The 24,817-nt window shown below is 36.4% G+C and overlaps 1 long non-coding RNA gene across 1 annotated transcript in view; it reads right to left on the reverse strand.

Annotated features, from left to right (window-relative positions):
- Window positions 1-8,306: 8,306 nt before the first annotated feature.
- Window positions 8,307-24,817, reverse strand: part of LOC129350400 (uncharacterized) — a 29,921-nt gene continuing 13,410 nt past the window's right edge. The window contains exons 2-4 of the long non-coding RNA XR_008603799.1: window positions 14,800-14,948; window positions 13,572-13,876; window positions 8,307-9,065 (exon numbers count right to left, since the gene is read on the reverse strand). This is a non-coding gene — a long non-coding RNA (uncharacterized LOC129350400). The remainder of the gene's footprint in view (window positions 9,066-13,571; window positions 13,877-14,799; window positions 14,949-24,817) is intronic.

A 24,817-nucleotide genomic window follows, 5' to 3' on the forward strand; every position in this document is an offset into this window, starting at 1 on the left:
AAGAAAATGAGAAAAAATCAAAAATTTCCAAAAAGTTGATATAATCTCAGCAAAATATCAAAAACCTGAGAATCTGAACATTATTGTGCAAAAATGTCAAAAAACAGGATAATAATGCATCAAAATGTAAAAAAAAAAAAAAATAATATGAATGTGTCATAGTGTCAAAAAATACAATAATAATGCAAGAAAATTTCAAAAACCTGGATATTAACATAACAAGCATATTTATGTTTCAAAACATCAAAAACCTGAGTATGAATGTACTAAAATGTCAAAAACCAGCATATTTATGTACCAAAATATCAAAAATCTGAACATTATTGCACAAAACTGTCAACAAACAAGATAATAATGACTACAGTATGAATGTGTGAGTCCTAGAGGATGCTTTGGTCATTGCAGGTTACAGGAAAATATATAACATTAAAGTGTTAACTTTAAAAAGTCAAAATATTTCAAAGGGCTCAACAAACCTCTAGAGATAGAGGTTTTTTAGTTCAGTGAGAAGCTGAGCTGAACACAAACATACAAACTAAAAGTACAAAGTCTGTGTAAGACAACGTAAAAGTGAAATTTCTTTCATTGCAGTTGCTCCCATTCAAAGTGTTAGAAATATGAAAAAGGTCAAAATATACAGAGAAACATAAGTAGAAAAATGAGACCTATAGATATAAACTTAAATAGAAAATAAATCTTAAAGATATAAAATAAGTAAAAAATATGACCTAAAAATATAAACATAAAAATATGACCTAAATATATAAACATAAGTAGAAAAATATGACCTAAAATAGAAACAGAAATAGAAAAATGTGACTTAAAAATATGTCCTAAAAATATAAACATAAAAATCTGTCCTAAAAATAGAAGCATTAGTAGAAAAACATTGTCTAAAATATAAACATTAGTACAAAAATATGACCTGAAAATATAAACATAAAATTCTGTCCTAACAATATAAGCATTAATAGAAAAATATGACCTAAAAATATAACTATTAGTAGAAAATATGATCTAAAATATAAATAGAAAAATGTGATCTAAAATATAAACATTAATAGAAAAATATGTCCTAAAAATATAAACATAATAATATGAACTAAAAATATAAACAGAAATAGACAATATTACTTAAAAATATAAACATTAGTAGAAAATATGACCTAAAATATAAGCGTAAGTAGAAAATATGACCTAAAATATAGACATTAGTCTAAAACTATGACCTAAAAATATAGAGAAAAATGTTATCTAAAATATAAACATTGCTAGAAAAATATAACATAAAAATATAAACATAAAAATATGATCTTAAATATAAACATAAATAGAAAAATATGTCAGAACAATATAAACATTAGTAGAAAAATATGTCCTAAAAATATAAAAATAAGTTTTAAAAAAATTATTGTAACTATAGAAACAAAATAGAAAAATAGGACCTAAAATATAAACATTAGTAGAAACAGTCTAATCATAAATGTAAAATGTTCATTTCCTTAGAAAATCCAGTTTAAGTAGACGGTGTAATTAACTGTGTCATGGAGGTCATCACACTCGCTTTCTTTGTCTTTGTCTGATATTTTTGTCTCGTTGAACCACAATCAGGAAATGTTCTGTTTCTCCAGATGGTCCAGACATGGCTGGGACACATCTCTGGCTGTTGTTTTGGTGTTTTTAGAGTCTAACTCCTGCCCAGACGTGGTTCTCCACCGTTCTCACTCTGCATTCACTCTGCATTCACTCTGTATTCACTCTGTATTCACTCTATGTTCACTCTATGTTCACTCTGTATTCACTCTCCACTTCCTGCTGCACTCCAACCTTCTATCCATCATAGAATTAAACGGTAAAGCGCTGTAGTTTAAACGCCCAATAAATCCATGTTCATCAAGCACTGTGCAGCAATTACGTCTCCTTTATGGCAGCCCCGTTGCCGGCGGCGGCCGCGAAAACCTTTTGTTAATTAAGATCATCACATTAAGACACTAATTAACAATTAGCATAAACATAATTAGCGAATGCTGACATTTGGCGTGCTCCATTGTTGAAATAATTTCTAGAAATTGCCCTCGGAGAGGTTTTTGTCAGCGGGGGATAATGGCAGCAGTTTGTCTCACACACACACACACACACACACACACACACACACACACACACACACACACACACACACACACACACACACACACACACACACAGTAAGTTAGCTAGCTAATTGTGACAGGAAGCATGAAACTGTGGGAGATGATAGGTAGCCGACATTAGGCAGGATAGTTGGCTGAACTGAATAAAAATGAAGTTTTTGTCAATTGTTCTTCTCTTTTTAACATCCTTCCCTCCGCCTTTTCTTCTCCATCCTCCATTTCCTCCTCTCCCCTTTCTTTTTCCATTCATCAGCTTATAATAACAACTCATTAAAAGCAAATCAACACTAATTAAAACTCTGAATCCTCGTTTATCCGTCACAATGCTCCACTGCAGTTTTGGTTTCTGTAGCAGAACAAGTGGAAAAAAGAAACACATTTGTTTCTGTGTAAATAATTGGATGGGTCAGTTTATAATTGTGGGACTTTTTGTAACATCGTTGACATTTTTGCTGTTTTCAGGCCTAAAATCAACATATAACCAAACACCACATGGCATTTTTAGAGAAACATTCTTCTAAATATTATACATACAATACAGTAAAGTTGAAATTAAAAGTGATTTATAAAGATATTGTAGTAAACCTGTTGACATGTGATAAATCCACACTTGACTCACACACTACTTTACATTAAATAACTAAGAGGAAGGAGGAAATGACATCATGTGGAGCAGGTCATGTGATCTGAAATCAACACACTTCCTTGAGAGGTGTTTTTGTAATGGGTAACTTAATTGAAAGTGATTTCTCGGATACAATTTGTTATTTTCCATATAAAATTTGATGTATTTCCAAAAAAGAAACATCTGTCATGAGTATCTCAACTTAATTAAAAGAACACAATCAAAACTATTTCTGAATCAGCTCATTTTATTATTGTTTAGCTCATTAGAAGGTGGTTGTTATTAAATTCAGACGGGTATTTAGTTGACATTTTAGTGATATTCAGTCATTTTTTATGAAAAAGTGATTGTTTCCATAATAAATAATTATGGAATTTGTAAAGACATGAGCATCATGAACATAAAAAACTTTTTTTTTTTTTTTAACTTTTAATAAAAGTATATGCAGGATAAAGCCCATGGACTCCAAAAGTCCCTCAATTATAGATTGACCTAGATGTTTAACAATGATTGATAAAAATGGAGAGAAAGTACAGTGGTGTTTAATATGACAGAAGTATCTTCATGGTTATTCCAACCACTTCCTGTGTATTTGTTGGTTTATCATGGACTAATCTGGATTTACTGTACATGAGTATGCAAAAAAAACCCAGCAATTTTGAGTCATTTAGTAATTCAAAAACATGTCCAAATTGGCATGCCCATCCCAACCGGCAAAAAATTAGATATTTTAGGTGAATTGCACATGTGTGGAAAAATAGCTCAATAGCGCCCCCTGTAATATTTGTAAAATTGGGCCCCCGCAGTATTTTCCACCTAGACCTACCAAATTTTGTAGGCATATGTAGCACGTCAGGACACATAAAAGCCTCTTGTGCACATATCCAAAACCCAACAGGAAGTTGGCCATTTTGAATGAAGATTTTTGGTCATTTTTTGAAATTTTCAAGAGCAAACTCCTCCTAGGGGCTAAGTCCAACACATGTCAAATTTGGCCTGCATATACAACAGCGATTAGTGATCGAAAGTTTTTCAAATTTCCCTCAAAAGTCTAAGGACATGGAATTTTGATGTGTCGCCATGAAACAGGAAGTGCTGTCTAACTAGCCTCTACATGCTCCAATCTGCCTCAAACTTTAAATGTTTGATAGGAGTCCTGGCCTGATCACATCCAAAGGCCGATAACTGGTCACAATCACAGCGCCACCTAGTGGACATGCGTGGCAATAACTGAGGATCCGATCAACACCGCTTGCAGCTTTAATCAGGCCTCGTTCTGCAGCACCGTCAACAATCTGCTACACCAGTTGTCACATTAAGGTCTACACTGTGCGTATAAATAATGTAAATATGTGTAACATTAGAAGCAGCTGTGCTATATAGAAATATTGATGGAATTAGGACCCTTTTTTCAAACTCTGGTGACTCCTAGTGGTTTCACTCCTGGTTGAATTGTGTCTGTATTTGTGTGTTGTCGTCCCCCTCTAACGGTGTGTGTTGCTGGTGTTTTACTGTGTGGTGCACGAGGTCGTAAACAGCAGAGTGGATACATTGTGTTGCGGCGATAAAAGATTCCAGTGGACAGATCAATAGGCCATATCAGCCTGCTGTTAAATTACTGATAACACTATTTGCTTTATTTGCTTTTTTTTTTCTGCTGCTGCACACATGCCACATTTCTCTGCCTGGAGCTCTGATGTTATATTTGACATTCGTGTGTGTGTGTGTGTGTGTGTCTGCATGTGTGTGTTTCCATCGCGTCCTCACAAGGAAAAAAAAATTAGCAAAAATGAGGCATTTTCTTTCTCTTAAAGTGCAGCTGTCAAACTCTCTAGTTTAATTCCATCACACATATGTGCTAATATTGCATTCATGTATTTATTTCATCGTTTAGTGACATTTTTTTTTTTTTTTTTTTAACAACCGTTACTTCCATTGTAGGTCTGTGGCTTCTTTTCGTAGTGCCTGATGTAAAGACAGCAAAGTTTATCCTCTTAAAGTAGGTGCTAGAATCTATCTATCTATCCATCTATCCATCTATCCATCTATCTATCTATCCATCTATCTATCTATCTATCTATCTATCTATCTATCTATCTATCTATCTATCTATCTATCTATCCATCTATCCATCTATCCATCTATCCATCTATCTATCTATCTATCTATCTATCCATCTATCTATCTATCTATCTATCTATCATTCAAAAGTTTGGGGTCACCCAAACAATTTCATATTTTCCATGAAAACTCCCACTTTTATCCATGTGCTAACATAACTGCACAAGGGTTTTCTAATCATCAATGAGCCTTTCAACACCATTAGCTAACACAATGTAGCATTAGAACACAGGAGTGATGGTTGCTGGAAATGTTCCTCTGTACCTCTATGGAGATATTCCATTAAAAATCAGCTATTTCCAGCTACAATAGTCATTTACCACATTAACAATGTCTAGACTGGATTTATCATTCATTTAATGTTATCTTCATTGAAAAAAAATGTTTCTCTTTCAAAAATAAGGACATTTCCAAGTGGCCCCAAACTTTGGAAAGGTACTGTATGTCATCTCATAGCGCTTAACATAGTAAGGTTCAGACGAATTAATATACAGAGAACAGAAAACCCAACACTCCAGAGCTGTGTTTGGATTCCCTATGTGTGACGATGGGAAGGAATGAAAAAAAGAAAAACCTAAAATAGCGAAGGCAAAAAAAAAAAACCTCCAACAGAACCAGGAACGCGGCTGTCTGCCTTAACCGGTTGAGTGATGTATGTTTCTTATAATTCTGTGTGTTATATTCTAATATCTGTGTTTACACAATTTTATTACTTCGTTAAATACAATTTTTTGAGTCACATTTTCAGAAAATATCTCTTCGAAAGATGTCTTTTTTATGTGTGTTTTTTCGTACGGATGTGTTGAATTAAGCCCTTTATTAGAGCAGTGCATCAATTTTGTTGTATTTTTATTGCAATGACAATAAAAGGCATTCTGATTCTGATTCCTCTTTTGAATTACTGTTTCTTTTTCAATTCAGCTTCATTTAAATAGGGCAAATTCACAACATATGTCATCTCAGAGCACTGAGCATAGTACGGTACAGACAATACAACAAGACAACAACATAAGGGTCAATATTTAAGGTAAACAACGCAGTTTGCAAAAGTCATTGGTGCAAATTTGAATAAAGTTTACCAGTGTTGAACTTAAGGTTAATGATCTGCGCTGATTTTATGAGGATGTTGTTTACTGTAGCTCCATAGAGATCTGGAGGTCTGAACTGGACGAAAGATGGAGTGTGTGTGTGTTTGTGTTCGACTGTATGTGTGTGTGTGTGCAGCAGTTTAGTTCCCTGTTGGGTCCATAACAATGCCGATGGCTATCAGTTTAATTCAGTGGCTTAAGAGTAAGCGATCCGTCTGGTTTTGGTCTGTTCTTAAACAGACTTCTCTCAGTGTTTTATTTGGTTTCATCAGGGTTACTCTCTCCAGTGGCAGCAGGCAGCACCACTGATTCCTGCTTTAATAGGTACAAACACTTTGTCTCCTTTCAAACCACCAATCCTCACACTTCCTCCAAGTTAACTTTTAAACAAAAGAAAGAAAAGAGCTGCGTTTTCTTATTAATCTGCTTTCTGCACATTCTCAGACACCTTCTGTTATTGTCTCAGATGTATTCGGGGTCCGTGTATATTTTGGCAATTGGATTTTCCGTTCTGAAACGGGTATTGATAAACAATATAACAGTAGAACATTCTGACCACCTGACTAATACTGTGTTGGTCCCTTTATGCTGCTAAAACTCCCCTGACCCAGTGGTTCATCAGAACCTCTGGGGATCCTGTGGATTCTGTGGATCCTGTGGGTTGCAGGGTGGGTCCTACCTAGACCAGGCTGATCCTGGACCATCCCACAGATGCTCCATCAGATGTGGATGTGGGGAGTGTGGAACCCAGGTGAACAGCTTAGCTCTGTCGTGTTCCTCGGACCACTCCTGAGAAGTTTTAATTTGTCCTGCTGAGGGAGGCAGCTGGCATCAAGGACTGCTGTTGCCATGGAGACGAGGGGGTTGTTTGTCCTGCAGTGTTTAGGTGGTGGTGAAGATTTTAGAGTAGAATATTACTCCAAACCATCCTTTAGGTCTATATTTAAGGTGGAATACTCCTTTACACCAAGATTTTTTGGTCTACATTGAAGGATTTTAGGTGGAATATTCCTTTGAACAAACTTTTAAAGTTTATGTTCAAGGGTGTTGGGTGGAATATACCATAGACCAACCTCCAAGGTCTAACAGTAGTCAATTTTAGGTGGAATATACCATTAAAACTCACCTTTTAGGTCTATATTGGAGGATTTTAGGTGGAATTTTCTTCCAAACCATCTTTTAGTCTCATTTAAGGATGTTAGGATGGTATATTCTTCCAAACCAACTTCTCAGGTTCTACATTTCAGGTGGAATATTCCTTCATACTAACTTTTTTGGTCTACATTGAAGGATTTTTTTCTAAACCACCCTTTGGGGTCTATATTTGAGGTTTTAGGTGGAATATTCCTTTTAACCAGCCCCTCAGGTCTCTTTGAGGATTTTGGATGGAATACTCGGTTAAACAACATTTTAGGTGCATGTCTAAGGATTTTGGTGGAATGTTCCTTTAAGGTGGATGGTGTGAGGACCCTTGTAGGTGGAATACTTCCTCGAAACCAACCCTTTTAGGTCAACATACAAAGATTAAGGTGGAATATTCCTTTAAACCAACCTAAATTTCATGTTTTGATCATTATCAAGTGAACCTCAATCCAGACTCCTCATAATGACGTTTGAGATTTATGCTGCCTGTTATTTGTTTAGTCCAGACTAAATGACAGAAATCCATAACTTGTAATTTTATTTCAGGACCTCAGTTATTAAATGTCCAAAACAATCCATGTGACTCTAAAAACTCAACAGCTTTACAAACTCATAAGATTAAACCTCTCTACAAGGATCCAAAATAAGTTGGACTTCTACATGAGAGCTTTAACTTATAGTCTTCATCTACTTCACTGAAAAGTTGCTGGGTCAATAAAAAAAGACAACTATTATTTCCCGCTGAACTAAAGACAGACTTTGTGATTTTTCTGCTCACCAAGTTGTGTTGTTGTAAACTTTCCTCTTTCAAAAAAATACCTGCCTAACCCCCTGGAACCCAGCATTTTAGATACACTGTTCCTTGTGTTTGCTCTCATTGGCGACCTCTCGGCCAGTCGGGTCCTAATGGTTTTGTTCGAGCAACACACCATACTATGACGTTTTTACAATGATGGTTCTACTATGGAACCAGTTTGACATGTTCAGGTGTTCTTTGTGTGAAAACTCAGAGATTTCAGGATCAGAAGGTGGTTTTCAACTTTCTTTGTTAACTTTCTGCTTCAACTTTAAACTAAATTTCCTTCACTAAGCCAGCCCTCTGGACTTCCAGGAAGCTGTGTTCCTATTGGCTGTCCAGGTGGCTGCATGGCTGTTTGCTGTGTTCCTATTGGCTGTCCAGGTGGCTGCTTGGTGTTATCAGGAACACCTGAGCAGCTCAGTGTCTTCCTGCTTTATTTAGCTGCAGACAAACATTTCCTCTGCTTCTCTTCACCACTGAACCGGGTTTGGCTCCGTTGCTTTAGTTTGTTCTTTAGGCGTTGGCTTGCAGCTTCCAGCAGTAAAATCGTCTTTAATGTGTTTCTTGGTGTGTTTAGGGCTTTGTACTGGATAGTTGTCTTGGTAAATGTGGTTCTTTAGCCACAGTTAGCACATGGTGCTAATGTGTGCAGTGATTAGTGGATTTGGTGCAGCTGAGTTGTGTCTTTATCTTGGCTGTAGTGAGTCTTCAGAGGTTTTTGGTCAGACACATTCTGTATTGTTTGTGAACCAGCGTTGGTTGTCCAGAAGGTAAGAGTTCCTGTCCTGATTCTCTGTTCTCAGAGGTTCTCTGGTAGGCTGCAGGAGACTTTAGCGTTTGGGTTGTGCTAGTTTGGTTTTTGTACGGTTTCATTTGGACGACTATCTTGAGGCCCCTCCATGTGGTTTAGTGAGGTTTTCTGGAACAGTTCTACAAAGCAACCTGCAGCAGAAGAGACTTTGAGAGTTTTTAGGAAGTTCTGGAGACCAGACTTTAGAGCAGCAGAAACATTTGTCAGCAGTTTGAGCAGGAGAAGGTGAGCTTCAGAGTAGAAATGAGATGGAAACCTTCTTGACCCGTGTGGTGAGGTCCTGTACCAAGAGTTTGAGCAGGTTGTGAAGAGTCTGTAGTTCTTTGGTCTGAAAGCACAAGAAGAGTCGACTCATTAAAGGAGAAAACAGGAGATATTGTTGGTTCTTCTGTCACTCTGCAGTTTCCTTAGACTGAATATCAAGTTTATATGTTAAATGATTTACCATGTGAGCCCAAGAAGACTTCAATAAACTCCCTCCATCCCCTGGACACAACACATTTTATTACCATGTTAAATCTTTTTTTAAAAAATATGTTTTTGAGTTTTAATCATAGTTTTAGCAGTTTTTCTCTTTGCTTGTTTAGTTTTGTCATCTGTGTGAAAAGTGCTAAACAAATAAAGTTGATAAATTGAATAATTGACTAACTCATGATTGTGACAACAGAAGTATTTTCATAGTGATTTAAGGGTTTGTTTCATTTTTAAGGTTGGGGTTAAAATCTTGCCAGAATAAAAGATTAAAGAAATAAACTACATTTAAAAAACAATTAAAGGAAAAAAACATTTAATCCAATAAAACTTTTGAAAAGAAAATTAAACATTAAATATAATTAAATGATATTGAACAGACAAAATATTTAATTAGACAATTAAACAGAAGATACAAAACATGTAATTATGAAATTAAACAAAATTTTTGAACAAAATATACATTAAAACTGAAATATTTGAGATAATTAAACATTTAAAAAATACAATTAAACTAGAAGAATATTAAACATTTAAAGAAACATTTAATTAGATTATTAAACCTTTAAAAAGACAAAACATTTAATAAAAAAATGTTTAATTAGAAAATTAAATCTTGAAGACAATAAAACTTTAAATAGGAATAAAACAGAAAATACAATGAAGCATTTGAAAAGAAAATTAAACATTAAAAGGTGGTAAAACATTTAAAAAGAAAAACCTTAAAGATTTAATCGAAAAATGAAACATTGGCAAAGAAAATAAATTTTTCAAACAAGCCGATAAAACATTTGAAAAAACAACAAACATTAACAAGACAAAACATTTGGAAATCAAATCAGACATTAGAAAAGAATAAAAGGGGAGAAAAGAGCAAAACTAAGCATTTAAGAAGAATCAAACTAAAGACAAAACATTTGAAAAGACACCAGTTAAACTTTAGAAGATCAAATTAAACAGAAGAGACAATAAAACGATCAAAAAGAGCAAAAAAAGATAAACGTCTTACAGCGTTTTCTAGTCTGAAATGAAAACAAGTTGTTTCTTCAAACATTTCCTCTTTCTATGTTCTTGGTTTGATTGTGGACAGATTTACTAAGAACTAATTTCAGAAAACTGCTTTCCAGATAAAGTCTACTAGTAGTTGAAGGCATCGATCAAACTAATGTTACCTTCTGATCTCCACAAACTTTACTGTTTAGTGAAGAGAATCAAAGTTTGTTGAGGATTTCTAAAAAACCCACAGGTGAAGGTCTGAGAAGAACTCAGATGGATGATCTAAATGTGAAATCAAGACTCATGGTCACAAGTTTTAAGGCTTCTGTTAACCAGAAAGTTCAAACTAACAGAGAAGTACTGAGAAACTTTTAAAACTTCAGCCCTCAGACTGTCTGAAGGTTCAAACTAACAGAGAAGTACTGAGAAACTTCTTAAATTTCAGTCCTCAGACTGTCTGAAGGTTCAAACTAACAGAGAAGTACTGAGAAACTTTTAAGATTTCAGTCCTCAGACTGTCTGAAGGTTCAAACTAACAGAGAACTACTCAGGAACTTAGAAGATATCAGTCCTTGGACTGTCTGAAGTTCAATCTAACAGAGAACTACTGTGGGACTTAGAAAATTTCAGCCCTCAGACTGTGTGAAAGCTCAGGTCCTGAGGACTCGGGAGGTGTGGAGGCTTTGGAAAGTCTTGGAACTGAGGGTTCCACCCTCCAGCACAAAGGCTGAAGTCCAACCTCCTGAGAAAAACGGTCGAGTCGAGACTCGAGTTAAAAAAAAAACTCGAAAACGACAAAAAATAGATGATAAATGCGCAAAAAAAAGAAGAATTAGTATCTGAGCGAGTAGCTCAGGGGATAAGAAGAGACTACCAAGTGGAAGGTCGCAGGTTCAAGACCCCAGGCATTTTCTTTCTTTGTCTTTGTCAGGATTTTGATAAAATTTAAGAAGTGTCTGGTCTTGAACCAGCGACCTGCAGCTCCATAGGCAAATCCTTAACTCACTGAGCTACAGATCAGATGAAAAGAAATAAATTCGTCGTCCCTTTGGCATCGTAGTTCCTGAAGTGACCACATGGGTGGAGCCAAGGCGGAGTCTGGGTGGAGTCAGGGCGGAGAGTAGGCGGGGAGGTGGGTGGCGGCCTCCCCCCTCTACTCCCCCACCCCCCCACCACCCACCACACCTTCCCCCGCCCGACGAGTTCTTCGAGTCTCCACGAGTTCTTCGAGTCTCCACTGGTTCTTCGAGTTCACAGGTTTTCCCGAGTTTCTGGAGTTTCCACCAGGTCGGAGGCAGAACAAGTTGTCATGAAGAGGTGTTGAAGTCGGCCAGGATGGACTGACTTTTTACAGCGACTAGAAGGAAGACACTAGAAGAGCAGGTCTTTAACCACCATCCATAAAATCCATGGAGTCGCTCCAGAGAAATGAAGGGAGGTCAACTTTTATCAACCTCCATCCAGATGTTCAACTTGATATCTTTACTTGACATTTTTAGCACCACAAACCTTTAGTATCACACTTTATTATCATTTATTAGGACTTTAATGGAATCCACCAGCAGATTTAGTTTTTGTTGACAAACTTTATTCTTGTCGTCGTGGGACTGCAGTATTTAAAACTGTTCCTTCTATTTGACCTCATGTTTATTAGTTTTAGTGGAGAAAGTTATTTTAATTGTCATTAGTCTCTTAAAAACCAAATAATAAATTGGATTAGTCAAGAGGTTTAAATTTCTTACTTTGTCATATTTTAAATATGACAAAAAATATAAAAATAAAGCGTCTTGAGACAATTTGACCTGTAATTGGCGTTATATAAATAAAATTGAATTAAAATTGTATGTATCTTGTAATGTTGGAGTAATTCAGCCATATATGTTGGAAAACACATTTTCTTTGTCCATTAATCTGTTGATTGTTTTCTCCAGTAATTCATTTCTTGTTTTGGTTTATAAAATGTCAAACCCAAATATATTCAGTTTACTGTCATAAAAACCAAAAAGATTTACATTCATGATGCAGGAATCAGGCAGTTTTTCACTTTTTATCTTAGTTTAGTCAGAAAGATAGTTGATAATGTGTGAATTGTTGCAGCTTGTGAGCCGTAGAAGGTTTTAATCTTTGGGGCCGAGTGTCAAAAACATTTAGAAACCAACATCAACAAAACACTCAACAAAGATTTGAACATCATTAAAGGGAAATCCAACTTTTGCATGACAATGTCTAATTAAAGGACATTTATTTCCAACGTAAATGTGTGATATTCATCCTCTGGAGCTTTCTCTTCACATCGTCTTCCACCTGGACTGGTTTGGTCGGGAGCATGTGCAACAAACATTTGAAAAACTTGCACTTTAACATCAATGAGAATGACACTGAAGTTTAATCTCTACAATAAATAGACTGAGTCTGGTTTGCTGCTCTGTCATTAACTCCTAAGTTTAGGGAAATGTTCAAACAAAAGAGGACAGTTCAGGATAAGACTTGAGAATGAAGCTTATTCTGAACAAACATCTCAGACTTTCTGAGCTTCAGCACCTCTAGCAAGATATTTTAACAAACAAGCAACTCAAGAGATCCAGAAGTTGGAGGAGAGTTAGCTTTAGCTGAGGCCAAAGAACATGTGGATGCTAACATAGCAAACATTTCAGACTTTTCTCTGTGAATTCTGGGAAATAATTTCCTATTTAATGACAGAGCTACACATCTTAACTTAGTCTCATTAAAACAGACTTTAATTCAGTGTCATCCATCCATATTAAAGTGCAGTTACCCAAAATGTTTGTTGCATGAGCTCCAACAAATCCTGTCCAGGTAGAAGGCCACTTTGACAAACAGGAAGTGGAAGATTCCAAGCAGATTTATAGAAGGGGGAACCGGACTGTACTAAGTGTGGTCCAGTATAGAGGGGTGTTTTGTGGGTTTTTAAGGCTGATAATGATTATTAGTGAGACATTTGGAGTAGATATTCATTTGCAGTAAATGAAAGTATTTAAAATCTTGGAGTTAAACTTAGAAGAACACAAACTCTAAGAGAAAACTTTATGTTTTTGTTTTGTTTACAGATGTTTAGTTAAAGGAGTTTTATTCGTGACGTATAACCAATCAAATCACTCCAGAAGACAGAGCGACCACAGGTAGATAAAGGTTCAGAGCCAAAGTAGCGCCATTTTTAAATGTATTTATTACCGTAAATCAGTAAAAAATAAAATACTGATAATCAGTAAATCAGTCAGCCCACAATTACTACAATTCTACAATGTATGTCTCTTTCCTTTGACTTGTTATTTGTACAACATACGATGTATATGATGGTGTTTTTTCATACCAAAGGCTATACTATAATGTTTTCTAAGAGACATACCATGCTACTCTGGTTGTTCTGGCTCTGGGCTGCTGCACTCCTCCTCTGTTGTTTTCTGGATTGTACTCAGCTGCATGCCTTCATCCACCAGGCCTCCGTTGACTCGTCCCGCCTGCCGTCTCTGGAGCTGAAGCTGGATTGGAACAGACCAAAGTACAGTCCAATCACGATGCCAGCTGCCTCTCAAAAGGCTCCTTCATCTGGCAGGTGGCAGCACTTCTTCTGAGGGGAAGCTGAGCTGGTCCAGCAGAACTTTGGAGATGTGTTCCAGTGGTTGGTGGATGTGTGGGGAGATAGAGAGGGACCTTTGAATTGTTCACAAAGGAAAACAGGGAACCCATTGGTAGTTTTAGTTTAGGGTGCTACTGTGGTGTGTTTTTGGGTTTTAAGAGGTGAACAGGAAGAGGTTTTTTTCGTATTGATTATCTTTTACTTTGTTCCTGGTTGGAATGCCCATCAATGTCAACAGGAAGTTCACTTTTAGTTCTGTTTATTTATTTTTATTTTACTAACACCCATTTGCTTTTAACCCCCTCACATGTTGTGTTGTTGTAAACTTACTCTTTCAAAGAAATACTCGTCTAACCCTCTGGAAACCAGCGTTTGGACTGTTTTTGTGTTGCTCCTCACCTACTTCAGACAGCCGGGACAAAACAATGTTTTGTGGACTAAAGGCTTTTCTATGACGTTTTTAGAGCGACATGCTATACTATAGGCTTTTTAATTGACATATTACTATGATGTTTTTTTGTTTTAGTTTTTTTTGTTTTTCAGCAACATATAAGAATTTGAACAGTTTTAAAAATGACTATACTTTTACTTGTGCAATGAAATTATTATTCTATGGCATTTTTTAGATGACATATTATACTCTGATGTTTTCTTGAATAACATACTATTTTGACAATATACTGCACTATGACAGTTTTTGAACCACATATCATACATGACAATTTTAGGCAACATCCTATCATTTTGCACTTTTTGAACCACATAATAATCTATGGGGTTTTTATTTGCCGACATGCTGTACTATGAACTACAGGCCATACTATGTTATTCTTGAGTAAAGTATACTACACTTTGACATTTTCTGAACTACATCCTATACTATGACGTTATACACAGATTGCTTTGGTTACATGTTGATTTATAACCTAGATTTTTTTCTGTTTTGTTTTTTGTTGGGATTACCACAGACCTGACTGTGAACAACGTTGACACCCACCTGAGGGAGACGCTGCCTAAGATCTCAAGGCTGCTTGGTCGTGGTCTTTCTGGTCCTGCTCCAGAACGCCTTCATCAACTACATCTTCTTTTGAAGAGGCCCTCAGAAGCTGCAATCTCTGACCTTCAGGAGGAACTGCTACTTTCACTCTGTAACGAGACGGTGGTTATTTTAAAGACCCAGCTCCTGGCGGCTTTGAGTGAAAATTTAACATCCATCAAAACGGAACTACAGACAGTTAAATCTGAGCTGTTGGTCAGTATTTCAAACATCAAATCCGACTCTAAAGCACGTTGTGGGTGAAACGGAAACTTCACTCTCCACATCACCGATGACATCGTCACACTCCAAAGCAGAGCACCTGTCTGCTGAACTTTTAAAAGTGGACTATAAATGTGAAGAATGTGAGCAGCAGCAGACTGTGAGCAGCGGAACAGATGTGATCAGAAAGAAGTCATTTTCTTTTTTCTTTTCTTTCTGGTTGACTTGATGCTGTCAGATGCAGATGTTGGAGCTGATTCTGATCTTTCAGGATAAAAAGCTGCTTTTCCTTCACAGACTTTTCAGGAAATTATTCTATTCTATTCTATTCTCTTTCTTTGCTATTCATATTTTTATTATCTATGATTATTTCATTATTTCATTATTGTAAAATAAAGTTTGAGGCATAAAGACTCATTTAGTTATTTTATTCCTGAAATCTTTGATGTAGCAGAACTAAACTTCCATTTTCCTTCTTGTACTTCTGATACTAGAACTAAACGTGTCTTCAACACGGATCATCTGGTTTTAATGAATCAGCAGCAACATCACAACAACAAATGAGACAATTTTCAACAAATTCATGAAACTGATGTCATTAAAACTATCAGAGTCTGTTTTAGTGTCAAATTAAAGCTGATTACTGACAACTAGAACATTAACGTTACTGTTTTAATCACATTTCAGTTTCCTGAACGTTACATTAACGTCAACCAGCCACAGTTTTATGAACTTAATGAACCACATTACAGGAACACAACACACTTCAGCTGCTGACAGGAAACAACACAAACATCGTTAGCTTGATGCTACATTTAGCTGCTAATCAGGACTGGTCAGTTAGCTCTCTTAGCATTGCTAATTCACATTAAAGCTAATATTCACTGGATGCTAACTCTCTTCTCTGGTCAACACACATAAATAAACTCCACCAACTCCTGGGGTTTACTGCTCACATTATATCTGACTCTGAAGTTGAACATAAAGTTCATTAAAACCGGCACCGATCAGTAAATTATCATTTATTACCGACCAGCTGTCGGAGTCCTTCAGTGTCTGTTGGTCCAATCAGCCGAAGGACTGAATTACTGAACTGAAAACTGGTTAAAACAAGACAACGGACAGTAAAACTGTCTGTGGAAAATGTGCTGCTGCTCCACTGATAAATAAACCAACAGTTATTATATCAGAATTAATCCAAACGAGGAGAGCGGAGTCTCTGCTGCCTCCTCCATAGGACCTGTCAATCATTCCAGACCAGACTGTCAATCAAGTAGTCCCGCCCCCTGGCTTCGCAAAACTTTAACGCTCTATAAAAAATTTAATATTGATTTATTTTAAGATCGGCCACCTGATCTCTCATTTTGATCATGAAAACTAACGAAAAAAAAATTATATCCAGTCTATGCACCGTACTCTGTTTGGCTCCACACTTGCTGATGACCACTTCCGGTCTCAGAAAATAGAAAAAACGGACCTTTTTTCGTTTCTGTCTCTTACTGATTTTACTTTTTTGTTATTCTAAATATAAAATGAAAATCAAAGCATTTTAAAAATATAGTATATCCCTTTTTGATCATGAAAAGGAAAAATGCCTTGTATTTCAATTTTAATTTTTGTATTTTAAAATGAAAATCAAATAACCACTCGTTTTTGGTTTTTCAATACCCGTTTCAGAACGGAAAATACAACGGCCAAAGTATGCACGGACCATTCTGGGTTTCTGGGAGTTTTTTAAAAAATCGTTTTTATTAATCAGCTAACAGGTTCCAAGATTTGTAAATTATAAATAGGATCTGAATATGAAATAGATCAGTGGTATTGAAAACAAAGACATTAACTGCAAATTGTAAATTTGCAGACTTAAAATAAAACTTTGTAGGTGCACTGCCATCTGTAAGTTGTAATGTGTAAATGATAATCTGAGGCATAATAGTGTTGAAATTGTACTTATTTTCCTTGAGAAACTTCCGGTTGTCTATAATGTTTTCTAAAAAAAATATTGCATTAAATATGAATATTTTCAAAATGTACTTTTTTGCACTACAAAAAGGGCATGTTTGGAGTTATTTATAGGTTATTGCGCTGTGATTTTACTGGTCACTGGAGATGAAATTAGGCTGAATGTGGCCCCTGAACTAAAATGACTCTGACACCCCTGTTTTAGACCATTTGTACTGATTTGTGGAGCCACTAAAGCCAGATTTTTCAGCACCATGGACAGCACTCATCCTGGTTTGGTTCGTCTCTATTCCCTGTTATATGGAGAAACTGACAATAAAATTCTTCTATTCTATTCTATGCTCATTCAATCATGTCTTCTTATTGGCCTAATGCTTCCCCTTGTTGGGGGGTAATTCACCAGATTCCACACATTATTTAATAACTGATGTAAGTTTGGGCAATCAGTCTTTCTTCTCAATGTAAATCTACATTTAAAAAGAGCCAGCAGTGTTATTTTCCACTCAGTGTCTATTTTGTTCACCATAACTGATTTTTTATTCCTGTTGTCTGCTTTTAGGGCTTCCCCAAAATGTTGATTTTTTATTTGCAAGAAATGTATATATTTGTACTCTTTCCCTGAATTATAATCTATACTGTAGAGCCCTGAGGAAGGTGTTGAAACCCTTGAAAACTTCAAACTCTCAATAATGTCCATGTTGGCATTAGAGTAAATGAAACATTTGGACATACAGTGCATGAAAAAGTATTTGCCCAGAACTTAAAAGTACAGTTCATGATCTAAAACCATCTAATGTGATCAAATTAATTCTGCAGAGAAGAGTGGAGCTCGAACAAACATTTAACTGCAGTTGTTGCCAAGAGACCAACCAGCTATTAGGTTTAGGGGGGCAATGACTTTTTCACAGTAATCTTTAATAAATCATCATTTAAAAACAGCATTTTATATTTTGTGGGTTATCTTTGTTTAATGTTCAATAAATATTAGTTTGATGATCTGGAACATTTAAGTGTGAGAAATATGCAAAAATAGAAGATTTCTGTAGGGGGGCAAATACTTTTCCATGTATTACATATATACATATGTATATAGTCTATACTGTGGCGCCCTGAGGAAGGTGTGTAATGAAGCCTGACCAACTAACTAAAGTCTATTTGTGTTCTTGTTGTGTTGCTGGTGTCATCATGTTTCACATTTTTATTAAAATCTCATAATTGTGAGAAAACATCAAAGTTTCAATAATCATAATGTTGGCTTAAAAGTTGTTCCTGGTTACTGAAAGTATTATTTTTACAAGCTCAACTTTAACACTAACAACACAAAATAATGGAAGGTTTGATCATATATGCATCTTAATAACTTATAACAGGTTAAACAGCTCTGGAACCAGCATGTAAGTGGACTCCAAGAGCAGATTATTTATCTATTCCCAATGGTTTTGTCCAATACTGTACTGAATGGAACATTTAGGATGGACTTAAAATTATGTTTTATTTCTATGATTTTAATGATTTTAATATGTACATTTTAAATCATGCTTGTTATTTACTGGCTTTGCCTTGTGCATGAATTGTACTATATAAATAAACTGACCTTGCCTTGCCTAATATCCAAAATGATTCTTTTAAAATCCTATTTCCTCACTGTTCATGCTGTATTTTAACCAGCCAGAGGATTATAAAGGAACTGTAATTTACTACGAGTTGTTTCTGTGTAATAAAGCAGTCATTGTGTCAGCTGAGAGAAACTCTGCTGCTGTTATAATTGTCAGAGAATCTGACTTAATTATCCAAGCTGGTGCTCTTCAGATTGGAACATCTTGTCCTAATTATGAGGAGCGGAAGTCTTTCCTCCGCTGTGATTGGATGTGACAGGAACAAGATAGCCGATGACAATGGGGACATAAAACGGGCCGACAAGAAATGAAAGTTAGTGATGTTTTCTGTGACGACTACATTCGGTCAAATATTTCAAAAATGCTAATTATCATATCCCTGAAAGCAATCTGCCACATTTTCCATTTTCCTGAAACATATATTCTTCAAAAGAGGCTCTATTTATGGGGGGATGTGGAGGATTTTACCTTTAAAGGAAGAATTCTGAGTTTATATCACATACAAATGAATCATGCTGATGATTTTTGCAGAATTGAAAACTTCCATTTACTTGCAAAGTTAACAGTTTACAAGCCCAGTGAACTATGACTACAGTGAGTCACCATCCCTGTTTAATAGGCCTTGGAGATGAACTGATGATGATATGAACTGAAAATAGACACTTTGTCAAAAGCAATAAAAATAGTTTGCTAGACTGTTTGATAGGTTCACTTAAATCCATGAAATCCAAACCACCGTAAAGTTCAACTGCATGAGCAATGACAAAACTCTGTGTTATCTCAAAGACTCTGTCATATTAGAGTGCAAGCTCACTTGTAGTTCCTAAAGTTTCTAAAGGCAGCTTCCAGATGCAAACAGCATCTCTACTTAAAGGATTAGACGTAAAATTTAGCTTTTTGACAAAAATCAGGGCTTTGTTGGGTGACAATGGACCCTTCCTTAGTTAATTAGTTGCTCTGATCACCTAACCAATTGTATGTCATTAACTTTATGGCATCCTGAAATGACAGTTGACTACCAGAGGGTGTATAAAGTGCATGTGCTTCCCTTCCACAGTGTCCAGGACTATATAGTGTGATTACAGAACACAGCTTGCTTTCATTAACTAAAGGCCTGAGAGTGGACTCTGGTGGAGAGAAGGTTTCCCTCTCTGTGTCCTTATAAATGTTGTCAAGTGGCCAGCTATGACCTGATAGCTGGCCATGGTGTGTGTAAGTGTGTCTGTCTGTCTGCGTGCGTGTTTGTGTGTGTGTGTGTGTGTGTGTGTGTGTGTGTGTGTGTGTGTGTGTGTGTGTGTGTGTGTATTCCCAGCAGTAAAGTGTATTTTATTGGAGTTAACACTAAGGTCAAATAAAGCAGATTTATTTCTACGGATTACTAGCACTCTGCTAGCCAGTCCATAAAACAGAAACCAATCACTGACACACACACACACACACACACACGCACACACACACACACACACACACACACGCACACACACTGCAGGACTGTGCAGCAGAGATATCATTGCCACTCTGAGAATAAGGTGTTATGTTTTGGCCATTTTAGCCCTGAAGACCCACAAAGGCCTTAAAGTGATTTCAGCTTTTTAGAGCTGGACTCTGCCTCAGTATTAAAGTTTTGCTCAGAAATCCATTTGCCAATCATTTTCACGGTTGTTTTATGTAGTATTTCATTGCGGTGCAACTCTGCGTACAGTGGGGTTTAGTGTTTACTGATGTTTGGTGGAGATGCAGATGTCTAATAAACACTTTTATTACTACATGTATCACTTTATGACTAAACAGTGCAGCATTTCCAAGCATCTGAATGAGAGGAGCAATAATGAGGTCGAATGCAAAGAAGGCAGCATTTATCCGGATGGAAAAACCTCCTGCATGTTTGGATCAGACTCCAGTTTGTTGGCACAGAGTTGGATTTTTAGTCCGTCTATTGAAAAATGGCCGGTAGTTGGTGAATCCAGGTGTTTCATTAGGAATAATTGCCACAGCTGTATAAAATCAAACACCTGGCAATGCAGTCTGCATTTACAAACATATGTGAAAGATTAGTTTATTATAAAATGGAGGCATTTAGGAACAACGGTGAATCAAATAAGAAGTAGGAGAACAAGTGCAGATTCTTTATGAAAAATCACAAATGCTCTGTTTTATATGGGGGTATTAGTGCAGCAGAATTATTTGTTAAAGTGTACGGAGAGTTGTGTGTCTGTATCTCAATGTGTGTGTCTGTAGTGAAATTTGTAAATGCGTACGGAGATTTGTCAATGCAAACCTGAATCTGCAAATGTCTCTTTAAAATTTGTGTATCTGTAATTAGGTTTTCAAGTGTGTAAAAAACATATCTGCTCATCTGTATTAAATAGTGCTGGGATGCAATTTAAAAATGTATCTAATTAATTAGAGGCTTTGTAATTAATTAAGTTTAGTCAAATAGCAATATTGGACACAGTAAGCAAATTTTTCATTTCAAATACATTTTGGTTGACGACTGAATCGATGAATAGACATATACATGAACTTAAACAATAAAAATGTTTCTTTCATTTCTATTTATCTGCATTTTTCATCTGTCTGCTTCATTTATAGATTACTGCAAACTCAGAGTCCAACTATAGTGATTATATTCAACATTTTAAGACTTCTTGTAAGCTTAAGCCTTTTATGTGTCTTGAAAAGTGGACTATTATGGGATGGCTACACCGTTATCTGGTACCAGGACTGTCGCAACTAACGTTAGCTCTGCTGCTAACAGCAACATGTTTTGCATTGAGGTGATCATAAAACTCTTGGTTGCACAATTTGGACACAACCAGGCTTTTATCCAAGTTGCCATCAAGAAGATTTTTTAAAGAAAACTTTCCACCCAACAAGCTCAATGCAGCTACTGGGCCCTGTTTGGTTGAGGGAAAAATTATTTTAAGAATATGCAGTATGTATGTTTTGGTGCTTATCACCACACTGATCCATCTTTAAACAGATTACTAACTACCATACGGTGCATATGGACCATTCAAGGCTGTGGTAAAGCAGTAATAGTGTTATCTTCAGAATGATTAATTGATTAATCAATTAGCAGATAATAAAATGGTATTTCCCATGTTTAGACTGCGCTGATTGGCTGCCATAATTTCTTGCTTTGTGGAGCGTGGTAGCTCATAAATATTGATCTGCTGGTCGTCTGAATGTGAGTGTTTGAGCACTGTGCCTGGTCAGCAGTTTGACTGTCTCTGTCAGATCAACCAGAACTGTGCCGAGGATCCACCAGAGTCTGACACTTTTCAATTTTGAGTTTATTTTTGCACATAGTTACATGTGAGTGTGGTATTGGTTTGCATTTCTGAAGTCATTTCCTCGTTTGAACAAAGAATCAGAGTGAAAATAGCTTTGGATAGATAGTAAATATGACCCATGTCCACCTGGTGGAGATAGGAAAGTGTTTGAGGTTGCGTTTGTAATCTTAATATGTCAATTTGACAAGCAAATATGGTGAGTCATGTGACAGAAAAAGGCATCATGAGGCTACTTCACTTGATTACTTGGCTGATGTTACTTCTCCCATGTTTGGACTAAGTGGGATGGATGGTGGAAATGGAAAAGATTCACAAAACATCAAATTAAAAGGTATTTCAAAGAACAATGTGTTAAAGTCACACATTCAGCCGCCCTCTGACCTTCCTTTTTAGTTGTCAGGATTACCACCAGAGGACTTTGTCAGTTGATTGTAGCCAGATATCGTCTTTAAATCTTTCTATTTTATTTTCACGTACAACTACAGTAATGACAGCAACATACAGCACCATGAAAAAGTATTTGCCCCCTGACAGAAATGTTGTATTTTTGCACATTTCCCACACTTAAATGTTCCAGATCCACTCAGAGGTGGACTTGCTTGTGTGTTTTGGGTCTTTGTCTTGCTGCAGAACCTATTAGTGTTGAGCTTTAGGTCATGATGTTCTCCAGGAGAAGAAAGTTCCACCTTTGACTCATCAGTCCACAGGATGTTATCCCAAAAGTCTTGCAGCTCATCCAGATAAATACCAGAAAAACCTTTATGTTCTTTTTGGTCAGTAGTGGTTTGTTCCTTCCAACTCTCCCATTTCCTCCCAGAGTCTTCCTGATTGTGGAATTACACATGTGGACAAAATTGTTGGTTCCCCTCGGTTAATGAAAGAAAAACCCACAATGGTCACAGAAATAATTTGAATCTGACAAAAGTAAATAAAAATTCTATGAAAATTAACCAATGAAAATCAGACATTGCTTTTGAATCATGGTTTAACTGAATTATTTTAAAAAATAAACTCATGAAACAGGCCTGGACAAAAATGATGGTACCCCTAGAAAAGACAGAAAATAATGTGACCATAGGGACATGTTCAATCTAGGTGTGTCCTCTAATTAGCATCACAGAAAATTGCATTTTGTGTTTTCTTGGGCTATCTTTGTCTCGTGATAAAATTCTTTGATGATCTAAAAACATTTAAGTGTGACAAATATGCAAAAGTAGAAGATTTCTGTGGGATGGGGGGCAAATACTTTTCCACAGCACTGTATTTATTGCTTGGCGGAGACAGTGTGTTGGTTTTAACAGAGGACTGTGTCTTTACAGCTGAACTAACTGCTTGAGAACACACATGCTGATCACTGAACCGTGACTTCCACCAATAAAAGCTCATCTGGACCCACAACCTTGCCTGTTACCCTGGGGTTTCCATGGGGGGGTAACCTGTCCATCATCTGGACTCCAATCCATTCATCCTCCTTTTGACTGTTTTATTTAAACCACAGCAAATAATCAAACAGAATAACGAGCAAGAGGGCAGCAAGTAGCTCTTTACTCTAGTAATTCACTGTTACCCACATTAATTTCAGCCCTGTTCAAGTCCCATCACGTCAGCATTTCCTAAATAACGCAGAGTGTGACAGTCGGCTCTGGACCGACAACATTACATCCACTGTTCTCCGTCTAGTGCGACCTATAAGGCCTTTGATTGAGGAGCCTGGTCAGAGGAGTCGGAGCTTTCACTGGGAATAAAGCAAACGCCCACAGACTGAATGCATAGATCACTAACAGAGGGGGAGGGAGGCTTTTATTGTGAAATTAAATCTGTGGGAGTTGATTCCTGTGGGTTTACAACCAGGTTTATACCAGCAGGGATAAGAAGAGTTAAATTCACTGAAATGCTACTGAAGGAATATGTATTATTTTGCATCTTCTGTAGGTTTTGTCCATCTCAGACAACACAAAGCTCCTCCAATCACTGCAAACTCTGTGCTTAGTTGCGCTCATCAAGACAAGTGGAGTGTAATATGAGAGCCAAGCACACAAAAATGCTGGTTCCTGCCATGCAAACTTATCCTCAGTCTAATCTAACTTCCTGCCGTTTGCGTTGTCTCCCACATTAGTGCAGGCATCTGAAAAACATGCAAATAAAACAAGAGAAGAAGTCATGCATCCTACATTTGGAGGCTGTTGTTTGACCACCATGAATGAGTGGAAATGTTCAGTTTTCTCCAGCTTAAGTTGTGTTTGTGGAGTAATAGTTGTTTAGGAAACTACCAAGCTTTTGCAGAGAGTGAAACTAGGTATTTGGTTTTAAAGACTGGACTGACAGTTGTTTTGTGCGGCGTTTTTGTTGTTTTGTCTTTTTTTGGCTCGCTTGTGTCGTTCGTCCGTTTTGTTGTCGCTTTGTAACTTTTTTGTCTAATTTTTTTGTCTCTTTTGTTTCGTGTCGCTTGTCTCATTTTTTGTCATTTTGTTTCTCACTTTTGTCATTTTAAGTCTAATTTTTGTCATTTTGAGCTCCATTTTTGCCATTTTATGTCTCATTTTTGCCATTTTGTGCCTCATTTTTGACATTTTCTCATTTTTGCCATTTTGTGCTTCATTTTTGTAATTTTGTGGCTAATTTTTTGACATTTTATGTCTCATTTTTGCCATTTTGTGCCTCATTTTTGAAATTTTATGTCTCATTTTTGTCAGATCGCTTCGACTTCAGTGTTTAAAATGACATATGGATCATAAAGTAAAATACTGTATTTTTCAGTTGATCGTAGGAACGAAATACACTAATGGCAGTTTTACATTTCACAAAAATATGCTTTGAAATTAAAAAAAGTGTTCCTTTACTTCCCTGGAAATTATAGTTCAGAGTAAAAGGTGCAGATAAATC

The sequence above is a fragment of the Amphiprion ocellaris genome, chromosome 13 (assembly GCF_022539595.1).
Source record: "Amphiprion ocellaris isolate individual 3 ecotype Okinawa chromosome 13, ASM2253959v1, whole genome shotgun sequence".
Taxonomy (NCBI): Eukaryota; Metazoa; Chordata; class Actinopteri; family Pomacentridae; genus Amphiprion; species Amphiprion ocellaris.